This window comes from Natrix helvetica (assembly GCF_964273705.1).
Source record: "Natrix helvetica genome assembly, chromosome: 2".
In the NCBI taxonomy this organism is placed as follows: Eukaryota; Metazoa; Chordata; class Lepidosauria; order Squamata; family Natricidae; genus Natrix; species Natrix helvetica.
Genome location: NC_138552.1, coordinates 180,219,384 through 180,242,383, shown reverse-complemented (window position 1 = coordinate 180,242,383; position 23,000 = coordinate 180,219,384).

Below are 23,000 nucleotides of genomic sequence, written 5' to 3'. Positions count from 1 at the left end.
ATGAAATAGCAATAGCACTTAGATTTATATAGTAATGGCACTTGGACTTATATTTCACTTCACAGTGCTTTACTAAGTAGTTTGCAGAGTCAGCATATTGCCCCCAACAATCTGAGTCCTCATTTTCTGACCTCAGAAGGATGGAAGGCTGAGTCAATCTTGAGCCAGTCAGGATCGAACTCTTGGCTGTCAGCGGAATTAGAGTGCAATACTACCAGAGGTAGGTTGATCCCGGTTCAGCCCAGATCGGGCGAACCAGTAGTAGTAGCAGTAATGGGAGGCTCCGCCCACCCACCCAGATGCTGCACACAAGCGAACCGGTAGTAAAAAAATTAGAAACCCACCACTGAATACTACATTCTAACCATTGTGCAACCACCACTCTAGTATTGCATATTTCCACATTGCATACGGAAGACTATGTAAGGTTGAACATTTTAATATGAAAATGATAGTGAAACAATACCCCTTTCCAACACTGAGATAGAGTCTATGCTTATATTTCAAAGGATGTCTTCCAGATTTGCCATTATCCCCTACATGGAAAAAGGAGTGATAATAAAGGCTGCAAAATGCCTTGTTTAATCAGTACTGTCCAGGCAAGACAAGCATCTTATTAATATTTTTGTTCCTTAAACTCTTGACTTCAAATAATACTTAGAGTTTATACAGCCCTGAAATGTTGCTAAGTTGGACTCAGTGAGTATTAAAGACACTGAAAGAAAAAGTCAAAAGATAAAAGAGCAGAGAAAATCTCTCTGTTTCTTTCCCCATTGATATTTTTTTTGCAACTTTCAAGATGAAAAAATAAAATTGCAGGAAGAAAAATCAATAAGCTTCTGCTTCTTCATATCACCTCTACCTTACTGATCCAGCAGAAGACTCCAGAAAATAGACCTGTTCTGTGTCAGGTACTGCTGTAAATCACATCATTGTCAAGAATGTTTTTTACAAGGGTTTTTTTTTTGTTACTACGTAAAACTGGAATTATTGTTGAAAGATCTGAAGGACCAAGTCAGGGGCAGATCCTGACACCTGGAGAAAATGTGGTCACTAAGAGTCAAACCAATTTGATGGCAAATAATCAGTCAATCAATCATTCAATTAATCATGCAACCATTCAATCCTTCAATCAAAACCAAAGGGCTATGGGAATGAGTGCCAGAGATATGGAGAATAACCATAAAGCCTTCATGTAATATGGAGGATTAAGAAGAAAAATAGACAGGAAAATATGGCAACGCCTCTATTGTGGGAAAGGATTTCAAAATATTATTTCATGAGCTAATGGTAGGGGTGAAATTCAGCAGGTCCTGGAGAACTGGTAGCGGAAATTTTGAGTAGTTCGGAGAACCGGCAAATACCACCTCTGACTGGCCCCAGAGTGGGGTGGGAATGAAGATTTTGGAATATCCTTCCCCCAGGTATGGAGAGGGAATGGGATTTTGCAGTATCCTTCCCCTGCCATGCCCACCAAGCCACGCCTACAGAACCAGTAGTAAACAAAAATTGAATTTCACCACTGCACTGGACCTAGATTTGCTGATTCAGAAGCAGGCAGGGCTGTTTCTGAATTCACTGCCTGGCTGAGTTGGTATCATGGTGCTGATTGTACTAAGCAAAGCATCAATTATTTAAATGGCCAGGGAGACATTAACTTTCTTGACCTCGCACAATGTTATTTACCATCACCGAAGCAAGGGTTTGAATGTGCATATGTTTGTATCTGTACAGATCTACAGCATGGAAGCGATGCTTGCTGGCTCAGCTTGTATGGATTTTAGATTATAGTTTTCAAGTCTGAACTGTAGCAAGCCAGACCAGTTCATTCTGTTCACAGCAAAAAAAAATGTTTGTATTGGACAACTGTGCTAGGTATGTGCTTGTGCATAACTTTTCTCATCAAGATGGAAGTGGGATATAGCAACTTCTTAAAGAAAAGGGAATAGAATTAAATTCACCCCCAAAGAATAAGTGTTGATACCTCTTTTTACACTATTAGGAATCTGACTTAGGTAGAATCTGATAGCACTATATTGTAATGATTCTGGGTGGCTAAAATACAGAAGATGATGGCAGAAGAGTTGGACTTTGTTCAACAGTGGAACTTCTCAAGGATTTATTTTTCCTATTCAATTTTTCAACTCCTACATGAAACAAGTAGGAAGATTTTCCAGAGGCACCGTGAATATGTAGATAATACTCCAACTCAAATTTCCTTTTTAGACTAATAAAACTACCACAGTAACTGCTCTGAATTAATGTTTGGCTAAAGTAATAAATAAATGGCCTATAACAGTAATGGCTACATTTTTTGTCATTGCATGCCAAAAGTATGTGCGTGCATGCATGCATGACATCGTGTGTGTGCATGTGTGAGTGCACCCATAATAATAATAATAATAATAAATATTTATTTCTTAGCCGCACCCTCTCCCGAAGGACTCGGGGCGGCGTACAATAAAACATAGGAAATAAATATATAAACAAACATACATATAACAAAAACGTATACCAAGACATATACATATACAAGGAGGAGGTGAGCTGATGAATAAAAAACAATTAAAAACACAATGTTTAAAAACCCCTAAATAATTTAATACAATTAAAATACCCCAAATAAAAAACCTGTCAGGAGCGATATAGTTGGATCAAAGTTGAGCCAGGCCAGCTACTTGAAATAGGTGGGTCTTGAGCTTTACACGAAAGGAGCGGTCAGAGGTATTCCTAATATCTGGGGGGAGGTCATTCCACAGGGCTGGGCCCGCCACAGAGAAGGCTCTACTCCTAGGCGCCGCCCCCCGGCACTGCCTGGTGGACGGCACCTGGAGGAGACCCTCTCTGTGCGAGCGGATTGGTCGCAGGGATGTATGGGGCAGAATACGATCCCGCAAGTAACTAGGTCCTGAGCCATGGAGCGCTTTGAAGATCGTTATCAAAACCTTGAAACACACCCGATAGACCACAGGAAGCCAGTGCAGCTCGCGCAGGAACGGTGTCACATGGGAGTACCTAGTACTCCCCATAATTACCCGTGCGGCTGCGTTCTGGACCAACTGTAGCCTCCGGGTGCATTTCAAGGGAAGCCCCATGTAGAGAGCGTTACAGTAGTCCAAGCGAGATGTCACCAGCGCATGAGTGACCGTGCATAAGGCGTCCCGGTCCAGTAGGGGGCGCAATTGGCGCACCAGGCGAACCTGGTGGAATGCCCCTCTTGCCACGGCTGTCACATGGTCATCCATGGACAGCCGGGCATCCAGGAGGACGCCCAAATTGCGCGCCCGCTCCACGGGGGCGAGTTGGATGCCCCCGATGGCCAATGATGGAATTAATTGGCTGAACCGGGGAGCTGGTACCCACAGCCACTCCGTCTTGGAGGGGTTGAGTTTGAGTCGGTTGCCATCCATCCAGACCCGTACGGCTTCCACACACCGGGATAATGCAATGGGTGCCCTGCGTGCCTCTCCCCATGCATGCACACATGAATTCCTGTGCTCCCCAGTCCCCCACATATGCATGCAACTCTGTACATGCATGCATGCATGCCTCCCGCATGTGCCATCCCCCCCGCAAATGCGTGGCAGAGACCCCAAAAACAGCTGGTGAGTGGGAGGCAGTGTGCATGCGTGATGGAGCTGAGCTGGGGCAATAGCTCGCGTGCCTGCAGAGAGGGCTTTGCGTGCCACTTGTGGCACCCGTGTGCTTGGTTCGCCATCACGGGTCTATAAAGTAAGACTCAGAGAAGCCAAGCAGTAATAGCAATTAGAAAACCTGTGACTAGTTGGGTTGTCTAATTGACACAGCATGAGTGAATGGGGACTGGTGGAAAGTATGTAGGTTGGGAAGACCGACCTAGCAACTTGTGACATTCCCTGCAAGGTTTGACTTTCTCTGGGTAAGCTTCCAGGAAGGAAGTTCCTAATCTAAATCTGCCATTGGACTCCTACCATCAGTCACAGTCGCATGATCCCCATTGACTTTCTCCTTGCAAGCTTCCCAGTCTTCCCCATTGACTTATGGGAAGGTGACAAGGCGTGTTGCAAATTAGGATAATATGTCATCATTTCAAAAATATTTCCTTAGAGAGAAAAACAGAATCATCAGAGGCAGGCAAAAAATCAGTGGGAGTGAGAGTGATTTTATATATTCTGTTTTGTAGGAAATGGCCTTGAGATCTGTGATCCATAATTGTCATCAAAGGTAAAAAAAAATTTTAAGCCAAAGAATCTTTCATTCACTTAGAATGTAACATGATTTACAGATAAAAAAATGCTTGTGTTCTGGTATTTTCTTACATGGATTGCTATAAACATTGGGTTTCCTTTGAATGTGATTTGAAATCTTCAGTTGGTCCAAAGCAACACAGGTTTATTGCTAACTAGGAAGACCAATATGATTGTTTGCTCTGACAGTCTGTTTAGGGATCTAGTAAAAAGTGCCAGTACAACTTTTGTTGAAGTCTGAATCAAGTTGAAATCAAGTTCCCTGAAAGAACATCTACTCCTATATTTAGGTAGTTCCTCTGTCCAAATAAGGCTAGGGCTTATAAGTCCAAACAAGAGGACTTTCCCATCGATAGAAAGCTCTCTGTGCATCTACATTATGAATATCATGAAACTATTGAATGCTTTTTTGTTTTGTCATTTTTCAGAACAATTGTAAGACTTAGATTTTTACATCTGCTGATGTGCTTTAATGTTGTTATCTGCCATACTGTTTTCAACATTCATTGCTGGCTTTACTTTTCTGATATTGTATTGGCAGCTTTGGGGTATGCTTTTGTAATTAATGTTTATAAAGGTATCTATACCGATACCCAAAAGCCCAGTCAATAGCATTAACATCAAAGGAGTTGAATCAAAATGTTCATTTAAAAAAAAATCAAGCCAGACATAATATTGTAAGTCCCAGTGCTTGCTTAAATGCTCATCAGGAGTGAAAGTGAATTCCTTAATTAAGACACTATTGAAATGTTCCTGTCTCATGTTGCCACCAACCAAATCTCTTTTGATAGTGGGTTATACAAGAAGGACAGAATGAACTATGTGGATCTGAGTAAATCAATCATAACACTACTATTGGAATATAAGATGTTCCTAAGATATACTGCATATTAGCATATTAAATTACACCCCTAAATGGCAGCATAACTCTTTTTTCTGTACTAGATTATCCTGACCAAGAGAAAGTGGTCACGGGGATAATAAACAGCAGCTACAACTATCGGCATTTTGTTGCATCTTCTCATTTTGTCCCCTCACCCCTGTGAGACAACTTGGGCTGAAATACAATGACTTTTCCAAAATAATGACTTTATGGTTGAATACATTTTTTATAGTGGGTCTTCCATATCCCAGACTATTACTTTAATCATCCTATGTCCATGACAAGCTACAATAAGGACAAACCTATAATCCAGGAAAAGCGTTTTTGTTGCTAAGTGCCAGGAGTAATTAAGCATTTGCATTATAATGGCCAATGGCAATACATAACAGACGTCAGCTGGGTTATGATGTTATGGTGTCATGCTTTAGTGTCAGCCGCTATATTTTTTTAGCTCTCAGTATAAGTTCACACGATACACAGGTAGTCCTCAATTACAACAGTTCATTTAATAACCATTCAAAGTTACAACAGCACTAAAAAAGCGACTTATGACCATTCTTCACCATTTCATGACCATGACCATTTCAATATCCCCATAGCCATGTGATCAAAATTCAGATGCTTGGCAATTGACTCATATTCATGGAGGTTCCTGTGCCCCAGGGTCATATGACCAACTTTTGAGACCTTCTTATAACTAATTGTTAAATGAGTAACACAGTTATTGAGTGAATCTGACTTCCCTATTGACTGCAGTGGTTCACTTAACAGCTGTGGCAAGAAAGGTCATAAAATGGGACACAGTTCTCTGAACAAATGTTTTGCTTAACAGCAGAATTTGGACTCAATTTTGGTCTTAAGCCGAGGGCTACCCGTACTCTATACTGCTGTGACAGAAACATGTCAGGCAGGAAAAGCAAACGCCACTTTCAAATCTGGGGTTCCTTTTCAAAATGCTTTATTCCTGGGTTTTTTTTAAAAAAAGAGTACAAAGAGAGCAACTCAAGAAATGCAAAACTTAAAGTGCAAAGAATTGCACATGCGATGTGGAGATGAAACTTCATTTGCCTAAAAAAGACATTTTTGTTTTGCATATGGAAAGCTGACCTCCTCCTTCCAAGCCCACTTTTTTACCATTTCAAACAGAGAGACAGGAGAGAATCTTTTTTGCTCTCCTCTCAATGCAGAATCCAGAATGAGTTATTTTATCTTTCTATACATCGCTGAGAAGTAGTCTTCCCTAGGAACCAAAACTTCTCAGAGATCACAGATCATTGTATACAATTCTATACACAGAAAATTCCCTTAATATTAGATTCTTTTTGAACATACCTTTACTCCTTCAAAGAATCCATATGGCCTCTGCTCTCTTTCTCTTATCTTACACCACCTGACTATCACCCTTTGAACTCCTCTTGGCTAGCTCGTTCTGAAGAAGTTAATGGGCTTTAAACTGCCTAGCTCATTCAATACTAGGGTTGAACCTCCTTGTAATATGATGGGGTATTTTCTTTAGAGATTTGCAGGAAGAGGGAATGCCCAATTCACCTTGTAAAAAACGGATAAAAGATTTGACTCCCATTCTCTGTAACAACTAGATATTTTAGCCAAGAGAGTACATTGATTTGATGTATCAAAGGATAATAAATAAATAAAAAATACTATACTATAGGTTTTCTATGATTAGGCCAGAATGTGCTGGTGTCTGGTTTTGCCTGATCAAACTTTTCCTCAGAAAAATATTCTGAGAGATCAAGCTGAAAAAGAATGAATATGCTTTTCAAAATGCATATAAAATCGAAAGTTCTGTATACTTGTATTAAAAGAAAATCTTATAGATAGAAATATTTATTTAAAAAAAACACACACCTGAATTCTCCCCAGTCTCTCCTTTTATGTCTTTGCATAGCCACTTCTCCTTTATTCCAAGCAGATGCTTGCACCATTTACTTCTCCTATGTTCTTTCTCAATTGTATGTTATGCAAGCCACGGATGAAAATAGATGAATATTATACTAAAAGAATTAAAACATCATTTATTCTGTATATCATTCAGAATATGTTTATTCTGGCTTACATATAAATAATTACTAATTTTTGCACATTGTGAACAATATGCTTGTAAAACTGGACACTAGGCTATACACAAAATAACAGAATACGCAGAGTTAGAAGGGACCTTAGGCAAGTCTTCTGGTCCAATCCCCTGCTAAGGCAAGAAGCCCTAGAGCATTCACAACTTCCGGAGGCAAGTTGTTCCACGGATTAATTGTTCTCACTGTCAGGAAATTTCTTCTAAGTTCTAGGTTGCTTCGCTCTTTTATTAGTTTACATCCATTCCTTCTTGTCATGTCTTCAGGTGCATTGGGGAATAGGCTGACCCTGTCTTCTTTGTGGCAACACCTTAGATATTGGAACATTTAATTTTGTCTAATTTTTTAAATGTTAGTGTTATATTAATTGGGTTTGTTTTTTGGATTGTTTCTAATTTCCTTTTAACTTTTGTAATATGTGTTTTTTAATGCTGTACGCCACCCTGAGTCCTTTGGGAGAAGGGCAGCATATAAATCCAATAAAACAAACAAACAAATAAACACTGCTATCACATCATCCCTAGTCTATCTTTCATTAAAATAGACATACCCAATTAGAAACAGAGAAGACAAAATGTGATTTGGAGCATCAGTGAGCATCCATGCAGTTGAATGGATGAGCTATCTCTTTCCCAGCTCTGCCAAATATAATTATTAAGCACAACCAATGCTGTCTCAGTACTATAACTGAGCTTGGAACCGGACTGAATGGGGTTCAAATAGGCAGCTTCTTCCAAGGTACTTTATAGTCACAGTCCCACCACTTCCCATTTACCAATAGTTCATGTTGGTACCCCAATCAATACAACTCTGAAAATCTCTTTCCCCCCCCCCCTCATCATTCCTTGTGTGTCATAAATATTTACATATTACTTCCTAATTTTAAAAAAGAAGAGAAGATATCCCCATGATCTGTGTGGTAAGCATCCATTCAAGTATTTGAAAGCAATACATAATATCATGCAGCAACCTCCTCAAATTTAATCACATTATAACTAATAATCTCTTGGGGAGAGGAAAAAAGGGGGATGGGGTTGTCCATTCTATTGTCAAAGGAAAATGGCCCAACCGGCATAGCTATGAGTGAAAAAGATAAATATGTGAATAAAGAAGAAATGAGATACGGAACAATCAATAAAAGGGGGAAGGGAAGAGAGAGAAAAACAGAACATAGGATTTCGGTAATGGTTGGATAAGTCACAGAAGAAGAGGAAAATCCAGAGAGAAATGTTAGAAAGGGAGGAGAGATTTTAAGATAAGCAGAATATTAAGGTGACAGAGAAGGATGAAGAGAAGACTGGATAAGGGACTTGCAGTCAAAAGGGCAATCCATTTATATCACTTCTGTGAAGAGACTGGTGCTCACGAAAAAGCTGAACACAGCCACTTAGCAAAAACTGGTAGATTTCTAAATGGATTTTTTTTTAAAAAAATAGGTTTTAAGTGTACATGCTACCACAAGCATATATTTTTATTACACATTATACAGATTGTTTAGGTTCAAAGAAGGTGCAACATACTACTACTATATTAGTTATGACAGCTAAGTAAGTTGTCTGAAGACAGACATTATGGTTAGTTTAACTTTGTATAGGCTGATCCAAAGGATCATTTATTTCACCAGGCATGGTTAATCAAAGTATGGTTTTGCAAAACACACATGCATATACTAACTCTATCTTTTAAGAAATCACAGTAATTTTTATTATATACTATATCAGAGGCCCAGGTATAGATATATTGGGAAGTGCTGGCAGTGAAAAGAGGTGAAGGGCTTTTTAAAGGTTGCTACCTTGATTGTAAGTATTGTGCCAACAGAGCCTGTTAAATGTTTGGCACCAAGTTTAATTCAAATATATACCAGTAATTTATTTTAACTGACAATTTTTCTTGATGTCATTCTATTATATTTATTTAAATTCATTTACATTTATTTTATTTTATATTTTTAATTCATATTAATTTACATTGAGAATATTTTTTAAAGTAAATAAAATCAATATAATGAACAATATTTTTACAGAATCATATTCATTTCCAAGTTGGCAACTATAAAGTCAGTTGTCATCTCTTGAGGAGGAATAGATTTGACCCAGATTCCACCTGTTATTGACTTATAACATATGCAGTGAAATAGTCATATGAAACCATTATGGATATAATGTCTTTACTTTGAGAATACTTTATCCAAACATCAACTTTTTTGGCATTTATAAGTCTTGGCTCTGTTCACACACAACTCTCTTAGGAGGAAGAGGGGCTAGCATGCCATGTGAACTCAAGTGTCAAATAAGAAACGTCAGAGGGTTAATTTGACTCCCTTCAGTCAACGTGTCATATGAACTATTGGCCTTTTCTGTTTCTAAGACAGATACAATCCTAAAGAGGCCCTGGGAAAATAGGACTTTTCCACATTTTCTAATTTGGGCTTCTTTAATTTCCCCCCCAACTCTTGGTACAAAAGAAGGGTGGGAATAAGGCAGGAAAGGATGAGAAACTAAGAATGGAAATGCCACCTATTCTATAACTGTATTCACAATGGTGCCAATCTCAATTATACCCCTTTGGGGAAACAGAAGAGAATGAAAAATGGCTTCTGAAGAACTAGAAGTTTGTAAAATAAATGATTGAGGCAGTAATGTCATCTGAACAAAGCTAAGTGTGGTCTCAATCCACAAAACATTTATTAGTTCTATAACTATTTAGTGATACAATTGTTCCTTTGTTGTGTGTATGCATGTGTTTAAGAATATTCCAAAACAAACAACACAACTCCCCAAAAGACAGAAATGTTGGCCAATATACAAGAAATGTGCATCACATTGCACTCATGTCAGAAGCACCACTTCTGGATTGAAAGAATTAGCTGTGACATCACTGTTGGCTGGGGCATGCCCAGGGACATGAAAGTTGGCTTCTTTCATGTCCCCAGAAGGAGCTCACCCTGTCCCATGGCAACACTCGAGTCTTCAATATGGGCTTGCTAACCTCCAACCCAGGGTCCTAACCACGTGAGCCTCTGTGCTCCAAAACACTTTCATAAGATGTTGAATTATTGGCGATAAGCATGATTTATGCTCAGCAGTGTAATCCTCTGAAGTCTGCTACTGGTTTGATGAGTCTGCTACCGAGCGCATGCATTGTGCACATGCGCACCTGAGGCGCATCCGCACAATGCTAAAAAAGGAACATTTTGAAGCTTCCGACTCTGCAAAGGTAAATAGAACAGTGGGAGGAAATCCACTGTCCCATACAATTTAGATTACCTAGAAAGCAGGAAATCCGATGATTCTAGCTAATATAAATTGCATCACAGCTAATCGTCACCCAGCTGATCATCGGAAATACCAATTCGCCCAATCCAGTAGCATTTATTTTACTACTGGTTCGGGCGGACTGGTCTGAACCAGTCCGAACCAGTAGCATTTCACCCCTGCTTATGCTTGGAGAGCACAATCTTCTGTGAAGTTGAACACCATGCCATCTTTTTCGACTGCAGTCTATCCTCTGAAGCTACCTTTCAATAAGACTTGATAAAAAAGGTGGCCATAATAAATACAGAATGCTGCTGATTATTTACGAGTATTCCATTCATCGTTTAGCAGATATAAGATTATATTTGATATAATAGCACCAGTTCATTTGTGTAATAAAAAGAAATATTAGGTTTAATTCTTTTAATTCTATTGAAATCCATCCTTGGCAAGGTTTCACTACTTTCTTGCTATGTGCAGAACTCTTATGAACCTTTAAAAAATTTACAATTTACAAAAATGCAAATATTACAACATTGCCAACACTTTTAATGGGTACAGCCAGAAATTAAATATCTTGCATGCATGACTTTCCAAATTTCTATTTCTTGCTAACTAATCTTCAGCATGAGACACCCCCCATTACTCCACCCAACCCCACCTCAAATATCTCTTCATCATTATGCATTTTACCTGCATGATGTTTACCTTACCTCCTCTTTCTAATGTGTATCACAAAACACTTGTGAGTTCTAAAAAATTGCAGGCAAATTTTATTTGTGCAACTATCCCCATATATAAGCTTTAAGAATGTGTGTGTGTGTGTGTGTGTGTGTGTGTGTGTGTATCTATACTAGTCTCCCTTTATTTATTTATCAGTGCAAATACAACATATATATATATATATATATATATATATATATATATATATATATATATATATATATATATATATATATATATATATATATATATATATATATATATATTCTTAAAGCTTATATATTTTTTTAAAAAGATAAAAATTCTACCACTATTAACACATCTAAAAAATGATCACCAAACAAAAGCTTAGCTGTTCTGTCCAATTTGATGTCTTTTTCATGCTGCCTTAGTGATGGCCAAATAATTGGTTGTTCACTTGGTGTCCTTGTCTCCCTAGACAGTTCCACAGATGCCCTGAACAATGCTCCAAAGACTGCTTTCAGTAGGGGCAAATCCTCATTAATCATTCTTGGCTGACAGTACAAGGGAGCACCTACATCTGGTGCAGAAACCAAGCAAAGGCTTCTGGGAACATGTATTTTACAGAGGAATGAAGAGGGGGGGGAGACACCTCCCCCAGCCAATTCAAGATGTGGGAGTCAATGTCTAACATCCTTTTTAAAAATTCAGCTCCCTCCCTCTCCCTTCAGCCAAATTCCATCTTCTCCCCCCAGGCCCTCTCTGGGTTTTCCTTTCATTAAGCATTTAAAATTAGACCTGTGGCTTCTGTCAAAACTAAAGTGCCAACATACCCTAAGCAAGTACATCAACAAATGAGCGGTACAGCATGTTATGATAAATGGCTGCTAAATTCTTTATGCTGAGATCAAGCAATGATAGCATTAAATACTGATGAAGTGTCACATAATTTTCACTGGGAGGAGATGGGCTTTTGGCGCTTCGTCTCTTAAGGAGTTTATAAATATTTTCTCCAGCAATGTATTCTTTCATAAACAGCACGCGCTTCTTCTTCCTCTGCATGTGTCATAGTGTAGTTCTGTCCACTATTTAAAAAATGGGAAGGGAGGGGCAGGGAATACTTGCAACATGCTGTGCAAATCTGCCATTCTTCGCAAACTTCAGTGGTGCTAAAGATACTGTACTATTTATGCAGTAAAAAACGGAAAAGAGAGAAAATCCTAGGCATTTAAACAATTGGTGTCACTTTTTCCCGTGTGGCTTAATTTGGTCAAGGGACCCATTTATACTCGTCTCTGAAGGCTCCAAAGTTGGACTTGTTTCTGATCTTGAGCACATGGCTCTTATTTCCCCAGATGGTGGCAAAATGCTTGTCATATGGAGAGCCTGGCTTAATAAGGCACGGAAAGACCTGCTCGTGCTTCTTGATAAGCACAAATGGATCTTTAGGTTACTTTTCCAAATGCATTTCCATTTCACCAAAGCATTTCCGCTTCACCAAAGGCACTAAACTACATAAGGACTTGAAATATTATACGTGTAACTATATTTCGGTGCAAAGAAGAAAAAAGTGGGCTATAGAATGAATGTGAAACTCATGGTGAGGGGATCAGCATTGCCCTTATAAACAAGCTGTCACTAGTTACTAAATAATAGGAGGGAAACTGTGTTCGACCTTTCTTATTCAGCTGTGCCGCACAATTTATATTCGCTAGAAAGCAGGAAGTCCTTCTTTCTAGCGAATCTAAACTACGCGGCACAGCTGTTTCCCCCCTCCCCGCTGTTCTACTTACCTTTGCAGACTCAGAAAAGGCTTCTTAGTGCCTGTGGTGTGCATGCGCATGCGAAGCGAATCGGTAGCAGACTTCAGAGCATTTGAAGGAAAGTTTCTTCACATATACAGAGCCCCTTTTTATAATACCCCTGCAGGCAATATAAACTAGGCCTGAAATACCCTATCTGCCTATTGATACCCTGTATCAGTATAGGCATTGGTTAAGGATTTTGATAATAATAGATCAAAACATCTGGAAACCATTGCATTGACTAACTCTGCCATTAGCAATTCTGAGAAAGCTTGCACAGAAATCAATATCAAAATCATTATGCATTTCTTCAGAGAAAAAGTTTGAGGGGGAGGTTTGATATGCACAGTATCTTCATTTCTTTGAAAGGAAGGGACAAAATTCCCGCTACTGGTTTTCCAGAACTGGTCAGAACCTGCTGAATACCACCTCTGAAGTCCCTGCCACTTTCCTAATATGTTTGTTTATTTGTTTGTTTTTGGGGGGGTTGCCATTGCCTTTTTTGTAGGGCTGAAAGAAAGTGACTGGCCTAAGGTCATCTAGCTGGCTTTGTGCTTAAGATGGGATTTCCTTGTTGCCTGGTTTCCAGCCTGGTTCCCTTAACCATTACACCAAACTGGCTAATAAAGAGAAGCATCAAACTTATACACTGATATTTCTCAAAAGCGCAGTTAGGAAGAGGATGTTTTGGTTTGCACAATCAGGGTGATATTCATCTATATTGTCATAACGAACTGCCTTTTAAAGATGTCAGAGCAATGGACCACCATGACATTTAGTACTTAACTGATAGTAGGCTTACATCATTTTGGTGCTTGACAGACAAGATATTCCTCTCTCCTGTTAATGCTACTCATTTCCTCATATTCTTTCGAGAGTGTTTCTTGTCATTGGTACAATTCACAAACCAAGGAACATACCAGCCAGGCATGTTCTAACAGCTGGAACAAAAGTCAATGAACTGAAGCCAATTGCAGCAGCTATGGCCTCTCCTTTCTGAACTAATCTTTTATTTATATTTCTTCAAAAAGATACACAATAACAACAAAGAAGGTATTCCACATTAGATCATATTTGGCCTTTTTCCCCCTCACGTGACTGTTTTTGTTTTCAAGTGCTTTATTCATTTTTGAAATATGTTTCAGTTATTGCTGCTTTTGTCAAATGTTACATGAATCTATTTGCACTAAAAAAAAAATTTAAAGACTTCCAAAAATTTGAAGCCTTTTTGAGAGCACAATAATTTGCATTGTCCTTAGGTGCATTCACGATAAAGCATTAGCTTTTCAGCTTGTGTTTGGTTTGGTAACTATTCAACAGTTATTAAAGCACTGAGCTGAACAAGACAGCATATCTATTTCATAGTAGCAACATTAAACACATTTTAAATTTCTAGAAATATTAATCTGCACACTAGGCACAGGATTAAGTTCATATAAATGACATTTTATTGCAAAAAAAAATCTTAACCTGAGTGATGGATACCTGCTTTCAAGTTATAAATTAAAAGATAGCATTCACTTTTAGCTACCTGGCAGCAATCCTAAACAGGTTTAAGTTAAAATAAGTAAATGTAGTTAATATAGCTCTTTTTTTAAAAAAAAAAATCCTTTCTCAGTTCTCTGAACACTGTATTGGTGTTCATTTTTATTCTCAGTGCTTAGGTCTTCACAGCAAACATTAAGGTTTGCTAGACTGACTTGACTGAATAGTCTTTATATATCGGTTCACTGTTGCAAGAACAAGCAATAAATTGATTTATTTATTTTCATTTGAGTTAACCGCTTTAGCTATATGGAGCTGGAACCAAACTTAGTCATGCTTAGCTTCAGTCTGCTCCTTTGTGTGTAAGTGTATGTGTGTGTGTTATGTGTGTTTATTTGTAAAGGTGAATTCAAAACCTTTCCATTAAATTAAATGTCCAGTGAATGACAGAGTAGACCTGACTCTAAAGACAGCAGTCAATCTAGTTCTCTTTTTTTAACTCTTGGAAGACCAAAAAGAGAATTTTTCATTTGATATTATCAAACTGATACAGTAGCTTTAACATACTAATAAATAAATAGGTGGCCTCCTGGTCAAAAAGCAACAGACAGATTGAATTAAATTAAGAATGAAATGGATTCCTGGGAAACAAAAGTACTAATTATAATGTACTTTATACATTATAATGTATAATGTAGCACAACAAACTAAACAACATATTATAGGGATATACAGTGATAAGGAAAACAGTTCCCTCAGCTTTTAGGGGATAGCTACATCATTTTGAATCCTTTCTATCACATCTGTTTACTAAATCAAACAGGGGGTTCCTTGATGCTCTTGAATTGTACTTTCCAGCATTCTTCACTATTGATTAGGCCAGTGATTCTTAACCTTTTCTTCACCATGGACCTCCTTTAAATACCTTTTGTGGCCACAAACCATGGCCACGGACCCCTAAGACTTAACTCAAGATTTAAATCATAACATTTCTTCACGCCCTATGACGACATCGCAGATACCTGAGGGTCTGTGGACCACAGGTTGAGAACCACTGTACTAGGCTACTGGGAATTGCTTAAAAAATGTGTATGGTCACCATTTCCAAAACAATGAAGAAAATTAGGCATTTGTAAGGTGGGGAAGAGAAGGGAGCTTGGAGGCTTTTCCATGTCTACCCTAGATCAGAGACAGTCCAGTCACATTAGTGCTAGTGCTTATAACTTTATCTAAAGGATTGGATCATTAAAGTTATTAGCATGTCGGAATGGTTGTAAAGATATTTTTCCCTATGCCTTTGTCATGCATTCCCTATTAGAAAAGAAATAATAAACGGAAATACAAATAACAATTTAGAACACCTGTTTCTGCAATCTTTTCAATAACTTGTTAACATTTTTTTCCAGACTCATCCTTATCCACGTGCTCTTTAAAATCTACAAATGTGCACCTCTGTATACAAAGAGCAGAAAGGCCCATTGTAAGGAACCCAAAATATCAAATTAGTTTGACTGAATACAGCAAAAAGATCCGGGGGGGGGGGATCTAAGCCTCTTCACTACAAGAGCTTCATATAACACTAATGTTATTTCTGACATTTATATCCTTTTAACAATAATTACAATTCCTAGTTTAATTTATTTAATCCCTTTATGGCAGAACTTGAGACCATATTAGATAGGAAAGCAGTAATGAAATATACTCCATTGTATCCAGAACTCATGTGGATTACTTCTTAGCCAGTCACTTGGTTTTGCCCTGTTAAAAATAAGTTTCAAAAAGTGCAATGGGAACCAGAAATACTGAAAAAAAACATGAAGTGGCTTTCTTCTAAAAGACAAAGGGCTATATCTTCCTAACTTGTGATACTGTAGCTACACTTCCCTCACTATTTCTAACTTTGGAATTCAATATCCAACCAAAGCAACACATCTTGCTTCTATATCCTATAAACAGTGAATTCGAACATAAAACTCATCAACGTCCCTTTAACAGTGATTGGATCATACATTTGAATAACCATCATGGTTTCCCATGAAACTGAATTGATATTATTCACTCACTCACTGAATTGTATTGTCTTTGCTATAACTTGTCTATGAAAGCAATTCCATGTCTTCTTCGTCTTTCATGTCCTGATTAGTGAACACTATGATTTTCTCACCTAAAGTATCCAATTCCATTCTTTGTCTATTTGCCAAAGTGTAAAATGTATGGACAATTCATTTCATCTTTTATTGTTTTAAACTTACCATTGTTCATGCTGCTTATGTTCCATCATCATTCTGATGGAAACTAATCAAGGAGAGAAGCAACCTAGTACTAAGGATAAATTTGGTAACAGTGATAAAAATTAACCATGCCTTGCCTTCAGAGGTTGTGGGTGCTCCATCGATGAACACTTTTAAGAAAAGACTGGACAGTCATTTTTCTGAAATTGTATAGGATCTCCAGCTCAAACAGGGGGTTGGACTAGAAAATCTCTAGGGTCCCTTCCAACTCTGTTATTTTATGTCCTATGCTTCCAACTTTTGAGGGTTTTTTTTTCCTGCATGGCAACATCAACAACTGGAGTCCATTACCTCTGGCCACATCATAGACACCCTCAATCAGTGACGTGCGGTGAGGTTTATGGCTGTTGAGGCTGGTGACGTCATCAGAAAGGCAGGGAATGGGACCACGTGTGCAGGAGGCTGAGGCTGCCTCCCATTCCCCGCCTTCCTGAGTCAACATGAAGAGGACCGCAGAGCGCGAGCCACACGTATGCAGGAGGCTGTGGCTGCCTCAGCCTCCTGCACACATGGTCCCACTCCCCACCTTCTTGAGTCAACATGAAGGGGATCACAGAGTGCAAGCCGACGGAGCGCACTCAGCGGTCCCCTTCAGGAAGGCAGGGGATTGGACCATGTGTGCCTTTTCCCCTTTCCCTTTTTTTTTCTCTTCATGATGAGAGCGGTGAGGCTCTGCCTCCCCTGCCTCCCCTGACCGCACGTCCCTGCCCTCAATACTCAAAAAAATCTTCAGCTGTACCTTACTATCATACTAAATGCCATCCAATTTGGATGGGCCTATCATTTGGCACTATAACAATAATCGCTTCACGACCAGGTGAGAGTTATTGTAAAATATCTTTAGCTCCACAAAACATAACATAAAATAAATGCAAATACTGAAAAATGAATAAAGGAAGAAGAAATACTTTCATATTAGCAAGGGGGGGGGGAAACAGTAGTTCAGAGTAAATTTGTTTTAAAGCCAGATATTATTTGAACACAGTGGGCTGAAGTGGGAAATTGTATAGAAAACAATAGAAAGGAAAGGAAATATCCATAGCAAGAAAAAAAAAGCAATACAAATTTGAAAAATGAAAAGGCCTGCAATCCTATATATTTATCTATGAGTAAACCCTGCTGAACTTAGTAGCTCACATACTGTGTGCAATGTGTGCTACAGACGCTGTTTTATGAACTAGCACAAATATTCAATCTAATCTAATAAAATAAATCAACTAGCTCTGAGTTTCCTATTATATGTCTCCACCACCTAAAAGATATGAATGCATCTACATGGAAATACAGTAAGTAATTTAGAAACGAAACTGGTGACACCATTATTGTACTGCTTAGAAGCTCTGAAGACATTGCAGTGGGGTATAATTTCACTCATAAAAGCCATGAAAGACCATGCAAGTAGTGTGATAGAGTTTCTATAACATTAATACTAATACCAATATTAAAAACAAAATGTATTTTTCCCCAAACTAGCAACCAATATAGAGAGAGCACTGAAAGAGTGAGCAAGCAGGAGTTGTAAGGGAGAAATCTGCCTAAGCAGAATCAAACTGCACACATAGGAGGCAATAGGATCTGAAGGTAAAAAGCCAATTAGTAAATTAAACAGTAAGAATTGAGACTCTGAAATGGGAATGGGGGCGATAATATAGGCAGCTTTGAATAAAATTAGAATTAAGAAGTGATAACAATATTCAGCTGACAGGAAATGCTGTCAAAGAAGTGAATGAGAAAACTGGTTAAAAACAATGGAACCCTAAACGTGTCATTTAATCAAGGACTGTGGTGCTAAGAGCCCAGATCCGGAAGAGAAGAGAAGGTTTTAAATTCCAAATCTTTTCAAGTTATTGTTGGGAGGCAGAAAACATGGCCTGTTTGGTCATGATTGTTTAAGACTAAATGAGTAACCATAGAATTCCAGATTCTATGTGTAATATTTTTACTAGGTAAAGTTTACCCTATTTAGTTGAGTATGACTCTATGAGGTGGTGTTCATCTCCATTTCTCTATTTCTTAGCTGAAGGAGCCAGAGATCCTCTCATGGTCATGGGCTAGCATGTCATAACATCGGAGTGAAGAGCATGCAGTGAAATATGGAACAGTTATCTTCCCACCAAAGTGATACCTATTTATCTACTCGCATTTGCATGATTTTGAAATGTTAGGTAGGCAGGAGCTGGGCAAAAACAGGATCTCAACCCATTGTGCAGCGCTTGAGTTTTAAGCTCGGCTGTCAGCTTTCCAGCTTAACTCCTGAGTCCATGAACCCCCCAATATTTTTACTAGGGTCAAGCAAATCAGCATAGAAGAATCGTGAACCCCTCCCATTCATGGCAACCTTCCATCTTGCATCATAAAGGGTTGAATTTATTCTATGTTGCTTGATCTTAATGAAAATCCAGCCCAATTGTGAATTTTGAGAAACAGGCAATGGATATGTGTGTCTCATATATACATGCATGCATGCACACACAACAAATGATAAAAAGTCCTTTCTCTTTTGCAAATAGAATATAATAAAGCTGGAAAGGATCTTAAGGTCTTCTAGTGCAGCCCCCTGCTCAAGCATGAGAACCTATACTATTTCAGATGTGGCTGTCTAATCTCTTCTTAAAATGATTTTTAAATCATGATTTTTGAAGGCAACCTATTCTAGATTATGGAATTTATTTTTTCATAAGAGAGACATTACATCTAGCTGGATATAGGCCTTGCCTTTCCATCTGAGATCATGTTTTAGATAGAGCTCAGACTGAGCACCTGCAGGATATCGTCAAAAAAAGCCAAAATGTAGCTGTGGTAATGCAATCAAAGCTCTGTGTGTTTTAGGTATATCCTGCAAACAACTTATGTGGAATATGGGGGTGAGAGGGTGGGGAGAGATTGAGAGGTTAAAGTAGCCACTATTTTGACTGTGGAGATGCTGTAGAGATAATTCTATATAGATACTTCTGCAGCATAAAGAGTCCCTTACAGTCCAGAGAACTGTATTTGTGTTATGTGCTTTTCTATACATTCTGTTCGTCAACAAACAGAAAAATCCTCCACTTTGGGTTCTATATTATACATAGTGTATAGCTGTCAGTTGAAGTTCTCATTTTGGTCCTCTGTTGGAGTGGCAAAATACTCTCTCCTGATTGGTTGTTTGGCTAAACAGTATCATATAAAAGGAGCTTGTCAGCCAGGGAGTTCAGTTGTCTCACAGGCAGCATTGAATAAAGAGCTGTTAGTAATCACTCTGGCCTCGCCTCCATTCTTCACCCAGACCTTAACAGGTTCACTGATTGGGTTCCAGTTGGGCTCAAATATTGCACTAAGCACCAACCACAGATTTTTTGGGCTGGACTCACACATTATATTCATCTATAACCAATAAATTACAAAACACTAAAGCCAGGGTGAATAAAATGACTCACCAAAGTCTAGCAATTCAACTCGGGGGGGGGGGGGTAATGTAGCTGCATCCTCCAAAAGTATTTTCTCCTGACGGAAAGTACTGCTAATCCTGTGGAATGTGGCAGCAAGGTTTGAGCATCTGATCCATGCAAGTAATTGCAAAACGAGGTTAAGGTTGGAGTTCCTTTTCTATAAATACATACACATCAGAACCAAAACTTGTTTGGCATCCAAGCCAACCCACAAAGAACTGCTACATATAGAAAATTGCATCATTAGTCTCCTACTAATTAGTTGTTTTGTCTGATGTTTTATGTTATGTTTTGTTGTTTTATACATGAACGGTCTGTACACCGCCCCGAGTCCCTACGGGGAGACGGGGCGGTCTATAAATTTAATAAAACCTAAACCTAAACCTACCAAGCCACAGATTCATACTAACAAAAATCATTAAGAATGGGAAAAAAATTATTCTATGATAGCCAAAAATTGGGAGTTTGATAGCACTTTTCCAACTAACAAATTATGAAGTTGTATGTGTATGCATTCCTCCTCTTTCACATACATGCGCATGTAAATTATCACTACCAACATACATATATAAACATACACACATTTAGAATGAACTCGACACATCGTCCTTGAAATAGCACCATATCTTGCACTTTTGAATAGTGTCTGGGCTATTTCTCAGTCACTTCTTTCCTTTGATGGTCATTTCCAAAGTAATCTGTTTTAATTCTTGGTTTGATTTGGCTCTTGCTTCCTTTATAGTACAATTCTCTGAATGAAGGCTTGTACTTGACTCATGGTGAATTCAACATTCCACTGTCCCTCTTTTCCTGTCTTTGTCTCTGACAAAAACCTTACTTTTCAGCTGTATTTTATAGTCCCAATTATGATTTAGCATAATCTGGAGGGAAATAGAATACTCCAATATCAGAATGAAAATATGCGTACAACCGCCTATTAAAACTCTTTAAAAATGGATATCACTGATATCTAGTATTAGCAATGGAACGTATGTTTAAGATATTCAGGGGTGGGCTTCAAAAATTTCAGCAAAGAGTTCACTGCCCCATTGCTGGGTGGGCATGGCCATAGTGGGCATGGCCTAGTTGGCTCCTGCACCACAGCTGGTGGGGAGGAAGGTTCACCCTCTCTAGACTCCAGAGGCATTTTTTGAGTCTCCAGGAGGGTGAAAACTGCTTCCCCATGGCTCTTGAGGCCCTCCAGAGGCTGGAAACAGGCCCATTTCCAGACTTCCGGAACCTCCGGTAGGCCCTTCCCCCCCCCTGAGCCTCTGCAGGGGCCCTGAACTTACCTGGCATGATGAATGGGCCACATGGAGACTCCTGGGAGGGGTGAGATGGGCAGGGCCAGTCAGGGGTGGCATTTGGGGGTTTACTGAACTGGGCAGAATCCTAATTAGACAATCCCCAGAACCCGTGCAAACCCCCAGCAGCCCACTCCTGGAGATATTGATATTATGGTTGAACATACCATAACAATCAGGCAGAAGCCATAAGTCCACCTCTTGAGTGCTTCTCAAGAATCTGGAGTAGCTTGCTCTTCTTTTTCTCTTTGTCTTCGTCCTTCTCCTCCTCCTTGAAGTCCAGATACATCTCAAGAGCCACTTCATTGCAAGTCCTTGAAGTTTCTCCCTCTTCAAACTGACATGATTCAACATTAGTGTTAAGTAATATCAAATTGTCACCATCTTTTCAGGTTTATATCTACTCCCTCCCCCAATTACTTCAACTTCATTCTCAAACATATCTCAAAACCAGAATAAAGAATAATTACAAGATAGGCAAAGAAATGGATTATCAACCAAATCAACCCACATTTTTAACTCAAGTACAAATGAGATCATTCCAATTATCCTAATTGTAGACACATTATGCAAAGATCTAGTAGCTCTCTGGGGAAGGCTCTTCTGGGAAAGGTAGAAGGAAAGAGATGAATCATCTATAGAGATCATCTATCTTTAAGGTAGATGAACTTTCTTTACGTGGCAGTGGATGCACAATTGGAAGAAAGACCAAGTTAGACAAAACATCATGGAGAAAGTATATCTATATGATTGCTATGATTGAACGGATGACATGTAATAAATGAAATAGTCTACAATTTAAGAAGCATTTAGAATATAAGAAAAACTAGAGATTAGCAAACAAGTAGTCTAAATTCACTGGAAAACAAAATGTCAAGCGCGCTAAGAGTTTGGACTTAATATAAAAGCAGATAGTCCCCAACTTACAACTATTCGTTTAGTGAACATTTGAAATTACAACAGCACCAAAAAAAAGTGACATATGACTGTTTTTCACACTTAACAACTATTGCAACATCCCCGTGGCCATGTGATCGAATTTTGGACACTTGAAGTGTCCCAGGGATATGTGATTACCTTTTGTGACCTTCTGACAAACAAAGTCAATGGAGAAGCCAGAGTTACTTAACAACCATGTTACTAACTTAACACTGCAGTGATTCACATAACAACTATGGCAAGAAAGGTTGTAACATGGGACAAAGCTCACTTAGCAACTGTCTCACTTACCAACAGAAATTTTGGGTTCAGTTTCAGTTCGTAAGTCAAGGACTAGCTGAATTGCCTAGACTCACAAGCAACATTAAGGGTTCGGTGGTGGGATGTCTCACATTTCCTGACTGGAGACTTGCATGGCTATTATCCAAATTATTCCACATTTGGATGAAGAATATGAAAATCAATATTTGTCTTGGGATTTCACGTAGGGACAAGTTTAATGGCAACCCAACACTAGCTTAACTGCATTTCATTCATTTACATTGCCTTCACACACAAAAAGGCAGGAGAATTATCAGTCAAATCTCGGCAAAGTAGGCGATGGGACA